We start from the raw sequence: 14,953 nt of genomic DNA, 5'->3' as shown, positions 1-14,953 counted from the left end.
AAAGGTAGGATCGTGGCCCCCTGTGTGGGGTTGCAAATCTCAACGCCTCATGGCTGCCTCCTTGCCCAGCACTGATGCTCATCTGGAACCCACCATGGGGTCTGGGGGCTGTAAATGCCTTTCCTGGCTGGGTTTGGGGCACGGTGGGCTGCGTGCTTCTGCTGCTGCACGGAGCATCTTTATCTCAACCCTGCAGCTTCATCGCTGTGAAGGATGGGATGAGGGCGGCTTAAGATGCCGCATGGGCAGATAAGTGCTGCTGGGTGCTGCTTAGCAGGAGCGGTGGCACCTGTGAGGAGGAGCACTGTCCTTGCTTGCCCTCGGGGTCCTGCTCCCAGATAACCCAGTGTGGGAGAGCTGCAGCAGAAGGAGATTTTTCCTGATTGTGATCTGGGCACTTTGCACGCCTCCCTCCTCCTCTGGTCTGTTCAACATCGCTCTCTTTCCATGCATTTTTCCATGAGCTGCCTCACTACCTCTGGCTCATTTTCTGTCCTGATGCAGCCATCGGTGTGATTGCAGGGATCTGACCTGGCAGATCCTATTTGTGTTTTTCCCCTTTTCCCTGGGCAGAAGCATTTTCTTAGCAGGTGTTTCTTGAGCAGGCTGTGGTCTGAGCTGAGCTGCCTGCGATGTAAACTGAAACAGCACGAGTGTGAAATAACCCTGTCCTGCTGCACTGTGTCTCCTTTCTCTGCTGTAGTGTAAAGCCCTAATTCCTCCTGCCAGGTAATCTGCAAGCTGTTCAGATGGATATAGGTACAGAGGAGCTTAGAGGAGTTGTTTGCTTGCAGCTTGGATACTGCACAGGGGTTGAGAGGCTTGGATTTTATTCGAAGCTCCTCTGCTTTCTTGCACTGCGTTGCAGACTTTGTAGTCACACATTTAGAGTAAAATGCTTGAGCAGGAGCCTGGGCTGCTGAATGTCATCCTGGGTTTTCCCTCCTCTTTGCTGCAGCTTCTGTGTCCCTTTGCCCGTGCGTTTATTTGATTCACCGCTGCTCCAGATCCTACGTTACCTCTAACAATGTCTCACCTCATTGCAGCTGAATTCTTCTGCCCAGCACTTTGTGGTGTCTGCACAGGGATGAGTGATAGCCCCCAGTCGCCAGCCATCCAGCATAATTAGTTGGATTTCCTAACGAGCCCTTGGACTGCCTAAGTGGGAGCTGGGAGGAAGACGGAGCGAAACCTGGTGGGGTTGTGATGGAGTCGGTGCTCTGTGCTCTGTGTGCCAATGCTGAGGTCCTGCAGCTCCTGCCTCCCATGAGCAGAGGCATCGTGGGCAGATCTTACCGTGTTTGTTTTTCCTTGGAGTGGCTGCGGTTTATTTTATTTTTTCCCCCCAGAAAGGATTTGGTTTTTAGAAGAAATCAATTAAAATCTGAAGCCGTTCCAGAGAGGGTGTTGGTCGGATGAGTGTATTTTAATAGTTTTTGTTGGGTTTGACATTGTTGACACATCCATTAGGCCACGTACCAAGGAAAATGGGGAGGGGAAGGGTTAGACTAAAGCAACTTTGTCTCTTGAAACACCCATTAATCTCCATTTATACAAGGACTTTTCTTCCGAAGGTTGCAATTAAAACACGTTCCACTTGACCTGGTGTGTTGCCCCCTCGCTCTCTTGATTTAGTGCTTTAACAAAATGCTCCAAATTTGACTTTTCCTGTGATTTGGGGCACTGAGAGTTGGTTTATTTTCTTAATTAGAGACCGTGAGACGTCTTGAAGGGTGAGAATGGTATCCCTGCACCTCTGGATGCGTGGTGGCTCAGTGCTGTGGAGTTCTGTGGAGCAGCTCGGTGTGGGCTCTGCAGGATTTACCCTCCTGCAGTGAAATTCTTGGTGCAGAAGCCAAAGGAAGGTGTTTGCTGCAGGGATCAGCGCTGCAGCTGCTCGGTGGGAGCACCCTGCTTGCCCAACCTCAGCAGATCAGTAGAGTTTGAACCATGTGCAATTGGAACCAAGGAGTCCTGGTCCTCCAAGCATTGAGGTTTTTTTCCTCAGGACACATTATGAGTGAGACTGACTTTCCTCCCTGGCTTTGCTGCCTTGGGACTCTGGCTGGCAAGTGTAATAAGCATGGGCCAAGCTTTGTAATTCCTGGCACAGAAACAGCATTAATGGATTTGCTCAGTTCCCTTTTATCAGCCTTCCCAGCCTGCCTCTTATCTCAGCACTTTGGGGAGGGCTAAGATGGGATTAGGAGAACGTGAAGGCCTGATAAATGGAGATAGGAACCTGAGAGCTGGGGCAGATCCACGCAGGTCCACCATGAAGCTGCAGGGCTGGTGAATTGAGGGGACTGAGGATGTCACAGGAGCTTGGGGACCCCATAGGGATGTGTCACAGCACTCAGAAACCTGTTGGGATGAATGAAAGTGGAGCTCGTGTTGAGGCACTCGGCCCTTGGCTTCCTGCAAATCGATGCTGTGCTTCTGTTTCCCTGAGTCGGCAGTTTGCAGCTGTGCTGATGAACTGGGTGGAACTTTCCCAGGCTTTGCAGCACTGCCAAGAGCTGCTGGTGTCTAAAGGAGCTGCTTCTGTTCTCTGTGCTGTCCCCAGAGGTGGGACAGCAGCCCCTGAGCTGCAGGAAGGGGAGGCAATGGGCCACATCCCCCAGTTGGGGTGGGCAGAGCTTGGGAACCTCTCCAAACCGTCCTGAGAATTGCCAAGGGAGTGGAAAACAAGTCTGGTGAGAGAAGGTTTCTCTGCAGTTGGAGCAGCAGCTGGGGGTGACCTTCACCTTCGTGCTTCCGTGTGCATCCTCCATTCTTTCATCCTCATGGACTGAAGGGTGATGTGTGTGTCCTCCAGATGCAGCCCTGTCATCTCCTTGCTCAGACAGAGGTAGGGACGCAGCCCCCTCCTCAGCTCAGGGCTGCCCATCAGCACTCGCTGTGGCTGTGTGACAACGTGGCTCCTGCTTCTGAGACCCTGTCCACATCTTTCCCCACAGCAGCTCTTCTATTTCTGCTTGGAGGCACTGGGACCCCTCTTTTTTTCAGCCTTCTCTTCCCCAAACACCTTCGCAGGAACGGGAGAACTGCTTTCTCTCCACCTGGCACAGCTCTCTGCTCAGCCTCTTTCTCCTCCCCCCCCTCCTTTCCCTTCCCCCACTTCTCTCCTTTAATTTGCCTTTGCTTATTTGGAATACAAAGCCCCTCCATCACAGTGTTTATACTGCAAAGCCCATTGCTTAATTCTTCTCCTTATCTCCCTATTTGAACACTGTGCTCCTCGTGCCCTTTCCCTTCTTCCCGAGCACCCAGGATGGGTGGCAGCCCCTGGTCCCACAGCCCTCTTGCCAACTGCTTTTATTTCTCATCCCGTGCAAACTGCTTTCCTTGCAGCTGGCAGATGACTTTGCCTCCCTCTATCCATCCTTTCCTCCCCATTGTGCCCAGAAATCACCCAGCGTGAGCTGGGTGAAGGACGTGGGAATCCTCTGTTCTGTGCATGTCTGTGATCTGTGTGCTGGGGGTGGAGGGGAACTGGGACCAGCAGTGAGCAGCAATGTGGGGCGTGGGCTGCAGACCCCCAAGACACGAGGTCAGGCTTGTCCTAAGCCTGTTGGGATGGGAGCCAGCCTGAAATAGCCTCCTTGTCAGAGTTCCCACCAGAACCAGAGCTCCTTATCTCCCTGCTGCAGGATGAGCAGCAGACAGAGCAGTGTCCCCTTGGTCACCAGAGTGTCCTGTGACCTCATCATGGCTGCCCCTCATTAGCAAGGCTTGTTAGATGGAGGTTAAATGTGCCAAGCATCATGGGGCAGGAGGGATGTCTGGCTTCAGAGCTGCTTTCAGCAGTGCAGAAGTGACAGGGGTGGCTTACAGAGATGTGTGAGCATCCTAAGAATAAGTGGATGAGGTCTTTGAAATGCTCCTACACAGCGTTCCTGCCTCTGACTTAGAGAAAGATGGATCTGATGGATGGACAGCTTGGTGGACGAGGAATGGGATGGATGGTCTACAGCAGGGGTTGGATGAGGTGATCGTTGAGGTCTCCTCCAACCCAAACCATGCTGTAATTCCTGCTGGAGGGCGCCTCGAGCTGCTGCTGTGCCCACTGGGAAGCCAGGCTGTCTCACTGCCCCTCTCTGTGCCCCTGTGCTGCCTGCATTGCTTACAGGACGACCTCATGGTGCTTCCAGCCGTGCTCTCCTGGCCCCACAGGATATCCTGCCGGCCTTAATAGGACCCCTGGGGGCAATTAGTTCTCTGCTTTATGGCTCGTCTGGCTTTTCTCAGCAAGAGCACAAGTTCTGTGGCCACGTCCCAGCTGGAGGGAGGTGATGGGGCAGGAGGTTCTCCACGCCCACCCCCCCACAATGTGCTGTAGAGGGATGGGTCCTGCAGCACCTGTCCTACACTGCGGTCCTTGCAGGCACAACTTCCCACCCACAGCATCCCGAAATTTCCTAGAGGAAGAGATTACAGAAGAGGATTAGATGTAAATCTCTGCTGCTGCAGTAAATCACCGTTTTTGCTGCTGCCAGCTCTGCCAAAAGGAGAGGCAGTGCTGAGCGGGGCTCCCCGAAGAGCGTGGCAGCTCTGCTGACCCCAATTATTTCAGCACGATAAATCACCGCCTCTCCCTGCTCTGCCGTAAAGCACTGCTGGTGTTAAGCACCAGGCAGGTGAGGGAGGAAATAGCAAGCGTCCTCTTTCACTGCTGCTCAGTGCCACGGCTTCTGGGGGAGGATTCTGGGGTTCTCTTCACGACCCTAAGCAATCTACTGCAGGGAACATGCTTTGGGGGGGGGGGGGGGGAGAGGGTTGGAATGGGTGACCTCCAGATCCACGTCTGTTCTGACCACTGTGATTCTGTGATGTAGAAGCTTCACAGAGAGGTGTGGGATCGCTTTGGGAATGGGAACTTGGAGTTTGGCACTGCACACCGGTGGGAATCGCCTGCAGGGAGCCCTCTGTGCGTGGCTTGGGACTGAATGGCTGTGGTTTTTATTTTATGGATGGGGAACTGAGGCACAGAAGCGCCGTCCCTCCCTGTGAGGGTCCCCTGTGGGTCCTTGCTGTATCATCTAGAGGTTCACACTGCAGGTGCTGAGTTTGCAGCGGAGGTGAATCCATCCTCAATGGGAGAACCAAGAGGAGAAGTGATGCTGCGCTGCCAAGCAGTAGAGATTTTTGGGTGAATGATGCTTGTCGTTCCATGCAGCTGTTGGTAATAGGCCAGTGCGTGTGCAGGGCTGCAGAAAACACTCTAAGAAATGCAATGGAAACCTTGCATGGAGGAATAGACTGCTGAGCAGCTCTGCTGGGAATGCCAAAAGGCTTTCTTGCCTTCTGCAGCTCGCACAATCAGCTAATAGCTTTGCTGACAGATATTTATCAGCCTGAGCACACTTTCCCCGGGCTTGGAAAAATAGAAGCCTACTCCTGGCCCCAATAAAACTCAGCCTGATTCCTCAGAATGAGCCGCCTGCATATCAATCCTCCTCCTGGAGTCGTTAGGAGCAAAATGGCCAAAGCAGAACACCAAGCCACCCAAGGAGGTTGGGGGCATTCTTTCCAGTGCTGAAGGGAAGGAAGATGGATGGACCCCCCCAGCAAACACCAGGCTCGGCCCTTTCCGATTCCCAGTTCTGAGAAGGGAAATTTTGCATCGAGGGCAGTGATTTTTGTACATCTTTGGAGCGTGGCAGGTTGGTAAAAGCTCTCTGTGTATATGAACGTACACATATATATTTATATGCTATGTATATATGCATGTGTGTGTATAGACTAAAAGGGAACCAGCCCCTATTCTCTTGCTTGGGGCCGGGATCTGCACATTCTCTTTGGAGTATTTCATGCCAGATATTAGCTGTGAATCATATTTGAAACAAAGAAGAATTTTCATTACGTTGGTGTTGGTGAACTGCTGGGGGGCTTTGGCCACTGTCTCAGGAAATAAAAATGACCTCATTGGTGAGAATTGCGGGGTGAAGGAAAGCAGCTCCGGCGCTGCTGGGCAGCAGGAATGCACAGGGGGATGTGTGGATGCTGATGGAGGGGAGCTGCAGCTGGGTTTTGGCTGGGAAGGCCAATGAGAAAGGATTCCTATAGGGAATTTCCCAAATGTTGGAATTCCCGAAAGGAATCCAAAGCGTCACAGAGCCGATGGGAGGTGAGAGCTGTGGGTCTGGCCCACTCACAGGCGTTCCCCCCCAGCAGGGGGTTGGGTCTGGCCAACATTGCAGCACCTTGTCTGCTTGCAGCCCTCCGCTCCCCCACATGCTCCTGCATTGCTTGAGGTGTAGCACACTCCATTTTTCCTTGTCCAGGCGTGAGTCTTTGGGATGCAATAAGATGTGAGGAAAGATTTATCTCTCTGGGTTGGCTTTCCAGCCCCACTTCTGCCACCAGGGAAATGGTGGGTGAATCAGAGAAACTGCCCCAAAAGGAGCTCCAATGCTGCTGGGTGGAGGTCTGGGTGCTGTAGAGACCACTGATGTATCCCTTTAGCCTTAATGGATGGCTGAGGGCTAACCCCAGATGTGGCCTTGGCAGAATCAGAACCTCTGCGTGGCCACAGGCACTGGAGGGCTCAGTTTGGGTTGAAACCTAAATGGATGAGCGCAGAGGGCCAACGTGACAATGAGGGACAGCACAGAATCCCAGGTATGGCTGTGGCTTTAGGGTGTCCCAATGGGAATAGGAACGCCTGGTGTCTGAGCTGCTTGGAGCTCCTTTCCTGCAGAGCTCAGCAGCAGTTTCTGCTTTGGTTCCTATTAGCAGAGCTCTGCGGTTACGCGCGCCCATGCAGCGCAGCGAGGGGCGGAGACTTCAAAGCCAAGATAAATAGTCGTGGGGTCTGGCTGGGGCTCTAGGAAAACAGCGGGCAGGGAGCAATTTGCTTAATGAGCTCTCTGTTATCTGGCAGTGCTGCCTGTGAGCCAGGCTCGGCCGTGGCTCCGCAGTGCCAGCCTTACCCCATTGCCACCCCCAGCCCCACTCCTGCCCAGTAGCATTGCTCCCCAGCAGCTGATGCATGTGCTGTGCCCGCTTCCCTTTGTCTATAGGTGCTCCTGGAGCTCTGCACAGGGCTCGCTATGCTCAGGGCTCTGCTTGGCACCAGGGGCAGTGCTCAGGGCCCCTGTGCCCACGTGAAGCTGTGTTGGTTGGTGCAGGTCTGCGGCTCCGTCCATCCTTGCAGCAGGAGCTGCTGAGAACCAAGAAAGTCAATAATCTGATGTCACCTTGAGAAGCTGCAGCGAGGTGCTCAGCTCCCTCGATCCTCTCCTTTTGGCTGAGGAGAGGGAATGACGGGGTGATCTCGGAGCAGCAGGCAGCTCTGAGCATCTGCATGAGAGCCCACCCATTAACACCACCTATTTACCCATCCTCCTTCCTTTTCAAGTGCCTCGTGCAGTGCAGGGATGCAGAAGGTGGAAGACCTCTGTGCAGACGGTGGGATTGGAGAATTTTGGGGATCTCCTGCAGCAGCAGCAGCTCTTGAGCATGCCAGGACCAACTCCTTCACCCCGATTCCTTGGGAAGCGGCTGTTGTGAGCAGGCAAGCTGCAGCTGCAGGCATCCAACTACAGCAGGAACCTCCAGCTGGGACAAGACAAACTCATGCTGGATGGCTCAGGTCCTGTTCCCTGGCTGGGGTGAGCAAACAGGCGTCTGCTCACTTTAATCCCTGTCTGTGTGCAGTGAGGATGTTGCCGTTCGTTGTCCAAACAGGGTTTTTGCAAAAGGAAGGAAAGGGAAAGACAAGATAAACCAAACCCTAATGGAGAATCCTTTGAGAAAGCCAAGTGCTCGTGCAGGAGCTGCAGTGCGAGCACGTCCTGCCCCATGTGGCACCCCAAGCACCAACCTCAGTACAGTGCGAGCTGCTGAGCCCTACTGGGGTCCCTACTGGGCTGGGCTTGTAGGGTCCCTCAGCACTGTCCCATCCCCGTGGCTCCATGCTGCCCACCAGGAGGGACAATGAGCAGAAGGAAAAATTCCCAAGTGCTCAAGCAGCCAAAATCCCCAAATTCCCATTGCATTTCCCCTTGGTTGGCTGTGTGTCTCCTTTGGGGACATGAGGACCCGTAGCGCCGCCTCCACTCTGCTCTCACCCGTGCACGGTAGCTGCGGAGAAGTGATCCGGGGATTCAGCTTCCAGGAATTGGCAGAGCCCGGCTCGGTGCTGAGCCACCAATCCACCCAATTAAAAATAAACACAATTAGGGGCGGGCTGCGCTCGGTCACAGCTGATTTTTATTGACCCCGGCCAGGCGATGGGCTGGAGCTGTTCTTTTTCCATTCCTGACCCCGGGAGGATTTGGGAAGCAAAAAGTTTGGGTCGGGGCTGCTGTGAAATTCTGGCTGCTTCCAGATTTTCCCATCAGACGTTCGGCTCATTCACGTCTGCTTGCAGAGGTCGTAAGGCTGAGCGGCTCATTGTACAGTGCTGCCTTAACCCCAGCCCCCATTTTCCATCCCAGTGTAGGGCAGAAGGGTGTGCTGGGGTGGAGGGAGGGCAGGGGAGGGGAGGACACCCGCCCTGTGCCACACTATGGGGCGCTGCCCCAGCATTCACCATTTGGTTGAGTTTTCCCATTCCAACAGACCAACTTTGAAAGAGAATGGCCCAATTCACGTTTTGGGCACAGAGGAGCCATCAGAGCCAGCTCCAGGGGAACAGGGCCCCATCCTGCTGCCATGCGCTGGGCACAGCGTGGTTATCAGAGCAGGGTGGCTCCTCACTAAGATGGAAACTTCTCCCCTGGCCAACAGCAGTGGTCTTGGCGCTCATCCCTGCTCCCCGCCACGGAGCCTCGCCACCTTCCCGGGTTCACTTTGTTCACAAAGAGCCTCAGATAAGCTTCTTGGCAGGGTGCTGTGTTCTGCTGCTGCATTAGCTCGCTTCAAGACGTTGTTGTTCTTTTTTTTTTTCTTTTTTTTTTTTAATTTTAACCTCTTGTAGCCCTGAGCAGCTGTGGCTCAGAGCGCGATGCCACACCAGAGAGAGCGGACATCAATGGGCAGTGATGGTGGCAGTGATTTCCTGGGGCTGAGCCATGCGCAAACCCAACCTCACCCTAAGGGATGGGGGATGGGAATTGGGATGGAGATGGTGATGGGATGGAGAATGGGGATTGGGATAGAAGTTGGGATGGAGATGGGAATGGGGATGGGGATGTCATGGGGTTGAGGATGCAGATCGGGATGGGGGATGGGGATTGAGATGGAGATGGAGATGCGATGGGGTTGAGGATGGGAATTGGGATAGAGATTGGGATGGAGATGGGGATGTGAGTGGGATGGAAATGAGGATGCGGTTGGGATGGAGATAATGCTGCTGCCTATGGTCTCCTTCCTCCAGTGCAGTGGTGGCACAGGGAGGATATCATCCCAGTGAAACCCGATGGACAAGAGAACCCCCTGCCCGGCTGGAGCAGGCATTGGGGTTGCTGTGCCATGAAGGCAACTCATAAAACCCCTCCTGGGATGCTGTGGTCCCCAGGCAGCGCGTGGCCCTGCAGCACAGCCTGGTTCCCTGGGGAGGGCGGGTTGGCATCCACCATGCCCTGTCATGCAGCCTCATTTATCTTCGTTAGCTGCGCTGTTTACGCAAGCAGGAATTGGCCAGCGGCGCCCAGCACTGCTGCGTGCCAAGGGAGGAAGCAGGCAGCAGCTCTTGTGGCTGGCACCCAATGGCCAAATGCTCTGACTAGAGAACAAAAGGGCAGGATGCAGCCCACCGACCGGGGCTGTGCCCAACCAACCTGGGGCTGGGGCTCCTATGGGGATGGGCACCCTGCACTGGGGCAGGTGGGGTGCCCCTAAAAAGAGAATGCATACAGATTTCCAGAGCGTTTCATGGGGTTGCAGTACAAGAAAAATGCCATTTTCCTGCTTCAACAAACACCATTCCATGTCAGATTGCCCGCGGGGAAACCACTTGTTGCAAGCCCCAAAGAAAGGAATGAGCAGAAGAACAGCGTCACCTCTGCACTCCCCTGAGCTCCATGCTCAGGTTGCTGCCCTGGGGCTGCTGAACCCCCGCAGTGTGCCTGGTGCCAACCTTGCCAGCACAGAGCCCCTTTGTGCTGCCACGTCCCGCTCTGCTGGCTGCAAAACGAGGGATGTGCAGGAGGAACGCGGTGCCATTGCGGTGTCACTTGGGGACAGGGACTTTTCTCACACCTCCTTTCCAGGTGAGGGGAAACGAAAGGACCCCAAATATTTAAGAGCAGGAAGGCAGATCTGTAAACTGTCTATAAACGCATCCTCCGGAGGTGAGGTTGGGGCTGGCTGCGCGCCTGCTGTGCGAGCAGAGCTGTGCTGCTGCAACCCTGGGGCTGAGCGTGCCTTGGGATGAGGCTGGTGTGACTCAGGAGGAAATCACTGAACCCTCATGAACCCTGCCTGGTTTTGGCTTAGAAATACAGGGGCATCGAAGTTGCAGAGGAAAAGCATCTGCCTGGTGGCATATGGGGCGCTGAAACCTCTCCGTGCCCAAGCAATGTGGACACGTATCTGAGCTTGTATGGCCACATCCTGCTCCTCAGCCCCACTCTGCCCCAGCCCCTTTGCAAACCATGCACTCCCTACTGTCTGACCTTGCAGCAGCACTGAGCTCCACTGTTTTGTTTCCCAACACAAAATCAATGACAGCAGAACCTTGGAGGCGCTCGCCCTGCACGGCTGCATCCATACGGGCACCTCGGCCCGCGCCAGGAATGAGGTGTAACATCTCAGCAATGTAAACAGCTCAGGAAATAGTGTCCATCCCTGGCTGAGCTCCATCAGCAGCAATTCAGAGCAGCTCTTTGCTAGGCTCAAGGCCACCAAAACGCTGCTGGGAGCAGCAGAGCAATGGGAAAGGGGGGGCATGAGGGCACTGTCCTCCTCAGCTGCCTCATTGGGTTCCATGGAGGAGGGGAGGGGAGAGGAGGGGAGAGGAGGGGAGTGGATGGGATGGGATGGGGAGGGGAGGGCAATGGGGAATGGGATGGCAATGGGGTTGGAGAAGGGGATTGGGATGGAGATGAGATGGTAATGGAGACTGGGATAGGGATAAGATAAAGATGGGGACTGGGATGGGGCTGGGGATGGCAATGGGGATGAGGATGGGGATTGGGATGGTGATGGTGATGACGATGGCATTGGTGATGATGGAGACAGGATGGCAGTGGGGATGGTGATGAGGACAGCGCTGCTGCCTGGGGTCTCCAGTGCAGAGGTGGCACTGGGAGGATAATGATGCTCCAGGTAGAACGTGAAATCTGCAATTGGGAGTGGGAGAACACTTCACAAATGGAGGCACAACGGCAGCCCCACAGCCCCTTCTCCTCACCTCACCCCAGAGCTGCAGCTTTGGGCTTCCTGCAGCAACATGTCCAAGCTTCCAGAGGTCTGCCAAAACCCAGGGATTAGTTCTTTATCTGCAGAGGTGAGGGCGGCAGTTGGTGGAGGCGATGTGTAGCAGCGGTCCAAATCCTCCTCATAGAGCTGCATTTCAACACCAATTCTCCCAAAGCACCTGATTTGAAAAGGTGCATTTTTAGCTCCAACTTCACCCGTTGAGCTTTGGAAGAGACCCATAAAAATAATAATAATAATAATAAAAACCAGGGAACTGCTTCCCCAAATGAAAACGCTTCTTTTTTTATTATTATTATTATTTCCAAGCCAGCCTTGAAAGCACAGGAAGGAAATGTAAATATTTTCATCCGCAGGTTTTGGGGCTGAGGAGGTTTTTTCCCTCGCAGCTGCGCTCGACACGAAGCTCTGGGCTCCATTTCCCAGCTCAGCCCCATGCTCCCCCCGCAGCCTTTCTCCCAAAGACCAACGGCCATCCCAGGAGGGGTGGTGGCCCCCAGCCCCCTTTCTCACCCCACTTCCCATCCCCTCTTTGCATCCCTTTTGGTGCAGGAGCTCTGGGTTGGCACGGTTGGGCTCCCATGGGTCGGTTTGTTTTGGCACGTGGCTGGGAGAGCAGGGGGGGCCCAGCACAGAGCAAAGTGATTCTTCTGTAAACCAGCACTGATTATAATTACACCACTCTAATTACCGCTCAGCAAATAAACACTAAAGGGCAGCAGCATCCCGAGGGCACATGGAGCTCCTGCAAAACCCCGCGAGTGACAGAGTGCATTGCTCAGGGGCTGTTGGTGAGAGGGATGGAGCTGAAGCAGATGCTTCATTCCAGGTGCACAGAATGGTTTTCCCCTCCCAGTGATCCCCATGAGGCTTTTGAGGCTCCAAGAAAGCTGGGGTTGAGCCCAGGGATGGGAACCTGGGACTGGGAATGGGGACATATGAATGCCCCCTCCCTGGAAGCATTCAGAGCCAGGCTGGATGAGGCTGTGAGCAACCTGGTCTAGATGGAGGTGTTCCTGCCTATAACAGGGGTGAGGAACTAAATGATCTTAAATGTCTCTTCCAACCCAAACCATTCTATGATTCTTTGACACGGGACCAGGGATGGGGACATGGGAACAAGGGTGGCGATGTGGGATCAGTGGTGGGGATGTGGGACCAGGGATGGCAACATGGGACCAGAGATGGAGACCTGGGAACAAGGATGGGGATATGGGACCAGGGGTGGAGAATGGGATCAGGGATGGCAATATAGGACCAGGGATGGGGATGTGGGAACAAGGATGGTTGTGGGAACAAGGATGGGAATATGGGACCAGGGATGGAACCATTAGACCGAAGGTGGGACCAGGGATGGGGATGTGGGATCCGTGATGGCGTTGTGGGATCAGGGATGGAGATGTGGGACCAAGCAGGGCTGTGGGGCACTGAACAGAGACAGGGTCCTCAGGGCCGGAGAGCAGTGTGAGCACCCACAGGTGCTGGGGATGCTGTCTGTCCATCCTTCCCTACCCAGCTCACAGGTCTGTGTCCCAGCCCCATGTCACCATCACGTGCCAGCAGCACTGGGGACACCGTGGGCTGTCCCACGCCACTGCCGAGCCGCCGCTCTGCCTCCATTCACCTCCCTCCTCCCAGCCTTGGACTGAATGCCCAGACGCAGCCGTCTGTCTGGTGGAAAATATTTCTTCCTGCCGGACTGCTGTGAATGCTCCGCATCATAATTACAAGCTGGTGAGTTGTAGGTGCTCGAATTAGAGCTGGCGTTGGCAGCCCGGCGTGTGGGTCTCTGCTTTGTCTCATGTGGCTTTAGCTAATAAAATCAGACTGGCAGCGCTGGCGAGCGGCGTGCCGCATCCCAAAGCTGCGTCGGGTCACAAACTCTCTGCTTTACCCTCTGCAATGCTCCTGCCCTCATCCTATGGGGGTCTGCAGGAGGCTTCAGCCCTTCGGCTCTGAGCGATGGGGAAGGGATGCGCTGAGTGGGCGCTGCACACCCGGCTCAGCTCTGCTGTGTCCCCATCCCCATCCTTTGTCCCCGAGGTCCCCACGAGGTCCCAAAGGGATCGAGGTGAGTGAGCATCACTCACAACACCACCCGGTGGTCCCATCCTTCTGGAGGAGCAATTTGAGGACTTTTCTTTAATTGCTCTATGGCTGAGTGACTTTTAATTCCCCTCTCATCAAACGTAATCCCATTTGCCCCTTCCTGCTTCCCTTCTTTCCCTTTCTTTCTTTTTTTTTTTTTTTCTTTCCTTCTCCCTCCTGGAAATTAAATTAACATTCCATCTAATTACCCAGCCACTTCTCTAATTGCCTAGGGGGGCTGTGGTTGTTGTGCTCATTTAATTAATTGAGACCTGCAGTGTTTAACGAAGAGGAGGATTTATTGGCTGTGGAGTGGGTATGGAGGGCAAGCGTCGTGCATCTTGATAGCAGCCCAGGGGGCTCAGACAGCCTGGTTCAGCATGCATTTTATTTTTCACTTCTTTTCTTTTTAATTAATTTCTCTTTTCCCTCTGTGTGCGTTGTGCACTTGCTGGCCTCATCCTTTTCCAATGGACAAATGGGTTTTCCAGCACAGTCAATCACCTCAGGGATGCAGCAGAACCCAGTGTTGTGTTCCGATCTCGCAGTCTGGGGGCTGCTTCAAACCCCACTGCTGCTCCCCATGTCCTGACTGGGATGTGGCTCATCTCAGCTCACACTTGGGTTATTGCTCCCTTGGAATGCTTGAGGTCCTTTGCATCCCTTTGGGCAAAGCGTGCAGTGCAAAGCTCTGCTCCGAGCTGCCATTTTCATGTGTCACCTAAAAAAAACAACCCAATCAAGCGGGCGAATTGGTTTGGGTGATTTATTTGCAGAATTGCTGCAGTCCTCAGCCTGAGCTCCCCAAATTCCCCGCAGTGCTTTGCCATGAGCCCAGCGATGCTGCATCCATGGGAAATTGGGGTCTGGCAGCACTTCCTTGCTGCAGCGCTCAGCAAAACATGGGTTCTTTACCCCAGTGCAAAGCAACAGCTGGGTGGTTTGATTCCTCTGCAAGGAGAGGAGGAACCAGCAGCACTACCAGCACTTCTGAGAGCTGGGTTCCTCCTCTATGGGTTTGTCTGGGCCATGGGGCAGTGCTGTCCGAGCGGCATATGGGCTGCTGCAGGGTAGGAACAGGACCCAAAGGACCCATGGGGAGGGTTGGGCTCTGGGCTGTTCTGTGCCATGTTTCCCCTGGGGCTGCTCTTCCCGAAGGTTACGGTGTGTTTTATGGTATTGAGGGCACTCACTGTATCTCCTACCCTCCTCACACTGGTTTCAAGACATTATCCCAATGGTTCCACCAATGCCAATCCCATTTCAGACCAAACTCTGCTTCGAGGCAGCAGCTCCAAACCTGTAGAATCATACAGTGTTTTAGGTTGGAGAAGACCTCAAAGATCATCCAGTTCCAGTGGGCAGGGTTGAACAAACCCCATGGTTGAAATGGGGCTGAGTTGGGCAGCAGCATCATGCAGGGCCATCTCATTGGGATGCTGTGCATGCCCATGATCAGAGCATCACTCCTCAAGCACCATCCATCCTTGGTTCCCAGCCGGACACCCCAAGGAACAAATCCCCCAAGGAACAAATC

The 14,953-nt window shown here is 54.2% G+C and overlaps 1 protein-coding gene across 1 annotated transcript in view; it reads left to right on the top strand.

Annotated features, from left to right (window-relative positions):
• Window positions 1-5,276: 5,276 nt before the first annotated feature.
• The window catches only part of LOC122188869 (neurturin-like), a 31,862-nt gene continuing 22,185 nt past the window's right edge, over window positions 5,277-14,953 (top strand). Inside the window, exon 1 of the mRNA XM_042887523.1 lies at window positions 5,277-5,666. The gene's annotated coding sequence lies outside the window, so the exon portion shown is untranslated. The remainder of the gene's footprint in view (window positions 5,667-14,953) is intronic.

The sequence above is a fragment of the Lagopus leucura genome, unplaced genomic scaffold, assembly GCF_019238085.1.
Source record: "Lagopus leucura isolate 7727_CA_CO unplaced genomic scaffold, USGS_WTPT01 Super-Scaffold_100091, whole genome shotgun sequence".
NCBI lineage: Eukaryota > Metazoa > Chordata > Aves > Galliformes > Phasianidae > Lagopus > Lagopus leucura.
The sequence above is the reverse complement of the archived record's forward strand: the minus strand, read 5'-3'. Positions and strand labels throughout refer to the sequence as shown.